This window comes from Saccopteryx leptura, chromosome 3 (genome assembly GCF_036850995.1).
Source record: "Saccopteryx leptura isolate mSacLep1 chromosome 3, mSacLep1_pri_phased_curated, whole genome shotgun sequence".
In the NCBI taxonomy this organism is placed as follows: Eukaryota; Metazoa; Chordata; class Mammalia; order Chiroptera; family Emballonuridae; genus Saccopteryx; species Saccopteryx leptura.
The window spans coordinates 302,325,192-302,329,403 of record NC_089505.1 but is presented as its reverse complement, the minus strand read 5'-3'; positions in this window follow the sequence as shown (position 1 = coordinate 302,329,403).

The window sequence follows — 4,212 nt, the reverse complement described above, 5'->3', positions numbered from 1 at the left end:
TAATATTGAAAACAAGCCCTGTCCAGGTAGCTTAGTTGGTTAGAGCACTGTCCTGATTCACCAAGGTTATGGGTTTAATTGCTGGTCGGGGCCCATACAAGAATCAACCAATGAATGAATGGATAAGTGGAATAAATCGATGTTTCTCCCTTCTCCCTCCCTCTCTTCTCCTTTCTCTCTTTCTCTCTCAAAAATCAATAAATTAAAAAAATATTGAAAACAACCCCACCTCCCTACTGGGTTAATTTAAAGCAAATGCCAGATGTTATATATTTTATATGTTAATATATTTATAAATACATATGTAAATATAAATATTTTAGTATATATGAAAGATAAGAACTCTTTTATAAGTAGCCAGAATACCATTTCACACCTAAAAATTTAGCAGCATTTTCTTAATATTATAAAATATCCCATCAAATTTTACTGGCTTTATTATAAACTTTTAATTTTACAGCTGGTTAGTCTGAATCAGGATCTTTTAATAGGTCCATATGTTACACCTGGCTGGGGTGCTTCTTAAATCTTCATCTACAGATTTTCCCTCACGCTCTTTATTTTTCCTTGCACTTTGTTGAAATGGGTGATTTATCCAAGAGAGAGTTTGCTCAGAGTTTGAATTTTGCCGATTGCTTCCCCGTGATGTTTAATATGTTCCTCTGTTCTCTGTATCTCCATAAAACTGTCAGCTCTAAAAGTGTAGGCTTGAATGTAGAGGAGAAATGCCTCCTAGGTGGTGGTGGTATCAAAATGCTCCTTCTCAGTGAGCAACCCTGATTCTTCTCTCAACCCATGAGTTTATTGAAGTGGCTAAGTGCTTGTATCTCAATTCTATCATTGCTTCTGTGGCTTAGCTAGAATACGTTTTATAAAAAGAAACTTCTCTCATCAACATTTGGCTATCCTGACATGCAGTCTGCACAGGAAAAGTGTAATCAAGACTTTATTCTTTCCCTTCATTAATAGTTTGTTTTTTGTTTTTTTTTTGTTGTTTTTTTTTTTACAGAGAGAGAGAGTCAGAGAGAGGGATAGATAGGAATAGACAGACAGGAATGAAGAGAGATGAGAAGCATCAATCATCAGTTTTTCGTTGTGACACCTTAGTTGTTCATTGATTGCTTTCTCATATGTGCCTTGACCGTGGGCCTTCAACAGACTAAGTAACCCCTTGCTCAAGCCAGCGACCTTGGGTCCAAGCTCGTGAGTTTTTGCTCAAACCAGATGAGCCTGTGCTCAAGCTGGTGACCTTGGGGTCTTGAACCTGGGCCCTCCACATCTCAGTTCAACGCTCTATCCACTGCGCCACTGCCGGGTCAGCATTAATAGTTTTTTTAAAGAATTAAAACCGTGTGAAGATTTTATAGGCTCAATCCCCACTTCCCCCATCTAGTTTTCTTCTCTTTCCTTTGTTTCCTCTAAAATTCACTGTAATGCCAAGGCTCACTTCACAATCTACATGACAGGAAACTGACACTACAGCAACAGCAAGTTACACTATAATTACAAAAGTGTCCTTGGTGCACCTCTGCAACTGGATGAGAAGCAGTGCAGGAAGGCCTCCACACATACCATGGGCCCCCCCATCAGGGTCTCTTATACTGTCCAAAAGCGGCATGTTTATCCATCAAGGGAGCCGGTACCCCCTCTGGTTGTAGTCCAAGAGTCCGTCCACGATAGACAGCTCAGCTGTCTGTGCAAATCACCGAGGTAAAGGTTCATTACAGGCAACTAGTCATACAACTCTTTACTAACAGACCTCAGCATCTTTCCATAGTGTGCTGTCGCCACAAGCCCCATTCAAACCCCTCAATAAGCTCACAGGGCCTGGCAGGGTCAAACACATTCAAGGCTTGTGTCACCATAACAGTTCTCTCAGCTGCTGCTGCTGCTGTAAAAAAAAGAGCACCTATTACCTTCTAATGTCAACACTTGCTGCACATCAGAAGGGGACTGGTAAATAGCCAGTTCCACGTATGGCCTCTGGTCTCCTCCTGTCCCTGTTAGATGGGTCCCTCAGCCTTCCCCCTATTCAAACTGGAACAGCAGGTCTTGGGGATCCTTCTCTCTCCTTCAGCAGTCTCCATCATATAATCTTGTAACTGTGTTGGCTGTGCACCAACCGTTTTATTGGTAGCAGCTGGGGCCATTTGTCTCAGCAGCTGGAATCTCTGTCCTGGTTTGAGCTGCTCCCAAAGCTCCAAAAGAACCTTATTAGGCTTGCCATCCAATTTCTCCCTATCTGCCCAGCTGCAATTAAATCTACCCACATCTGTGCTCAGGTAACTTTCACAGGCCCGTTCCTCTTGCTAGTCGGGGGGGGGGGGCAGCATGAGCAGCAGCTCTCACAGCTTTGTGATTCGTGCTGCCTCCAGCTTCCCCAAATCTGCGACCATCTGTGTAACTGTGTTGATAGGCTGTCCCAATAGGGGCCCAGGATAGCCACTAGTGACCCGAAAAGGACTGATGGGGCCCTGCAGAGGATAAGATCCTGCATCCCGGCTGTCAACACTTCCTAGTCTGGTCTATGGAACCCGGGGTGGAAAATAGCATTCTTTTTTTTTTTTTTTTTTTTTTTTAAATAAATTTTTATTAATGGTAATGGGATGACATTAATAAATCAGGGTACATATATTCAAAGAAAACATGTCTAGGTTATTTTGTCATTAAATTATGTTGCATACCCCTTGCCCAAAGTCAGATTGTCCTTCGCCACCCTCTATCTAGTTCTCTGTGCCCCTCCCCCTCCCCCTAACTCTCCCCCTGTCCTCCCTCCCCCCACCCCTGGTAACCACCACACTCTTGTCCATGTCTCTTAGTCTCATTTTTATGTTCCACCAATGTATGGAATCATGTAGCTCTTGTTTTTTTCTGATTTACTTATTTCACTCCTTATAATGTTATCAAGATCCCACCATTTTGCTGTAAATGATCTGATGTCATCATTTCTTATGGCTGAGTAGTATTCCATAGTGTATATGTGCCACATCTTCTTTATCCAGTCTTCTATTGAAGGGCTTTTTGGTTGTTTCCATGTCTTGGCCACTGTGAACAGTGCTGCAATGAACATGGGGCTACATGTGTCTTCACGTATCAATGTTTCTGAGGTTTTGGGGTATATACCCAGTAGAGGGATTGCTGGGTCATAAGGTAGTTCTATTTGCAGTTTTTTGAGGAACCACCATACTTTCCTCCATAATGGTTGTACTACTTTACAGTCCCACCAACAGTGAATGAGGGTTCCTTTTTCTCCACAGCCTCTCCAACATTTGCTATTACCCGTCTTGTTGATAATAGCTAATCTAACAGGGGTGAGGTGGTATCTCATTGTAGTTTTGATTTGCATTTCCCTAATAACTAATGAAGCTGAGCATCTTTTCATATATCTGTTGGCCATTTGTATCTCTTCCTGGGAGAAGTGTCTATTCATGTCCTCTTCCCATTTTTTTATTGGATTGTTTGTTTGTTTGTTGCTGAGTTTTATGAGTTCTTTGTAAATTTTGGAAATTAGGCCCTTATCTGAGCTGTTGTTTGAAAATATCAGTTCCCATTTAGTTGGCTGTCTGTTTATTTTTATATCAGTTTCTCTTGCTGAGCAAAAACTTTTTATTCTGATGTAGTCCCATTCATTTATCTTTGCCTTCACTTCTCTTGCCATTGGAGTCAAGTTCATAAAATGTTCTTTAAAACCCAGGTCCATGAGTTTAGTACCTATGTCTTCTTCTATGTACTTTATTGTTTCAGGTCTTATATTTAGGTCTTTGATCCATTTTGAATTAATTTTAGTACACGGGGACAGGCTGTAGTCGAGTTTCATTCTTTTGCATGTGGCTTTCCAGTTTTCCCAACACCATTTGTTGAAGAGGCTTTCTTTTCTCCATTGTGTGTTGTTGGCCCCTTTATCAAAGATTATTTGACCATATATATGTGGTTTAATTTCTGGGCTTTCTATTCTGTTCCATTGGTCTGAGTGTCTATTTTTCTGCCAATACCATGCTGTTTTGATTATCGTGGCCCTATAATATAGTTTAAAGTCAGGTATTGTAATGCCCCCAGCTTCATTCTTTTTCCTTAGGATTGTTTTGGCTATTTGGGGTTTTTTATAGTTCCATATAAATCTGATGATTTTTTGTTCCATTTCTTTAAAAAATCTCATAGGGATTTTGATGGGAATTGCATTAAATTTGTATATTGCTTTGGGTAATATGGCCA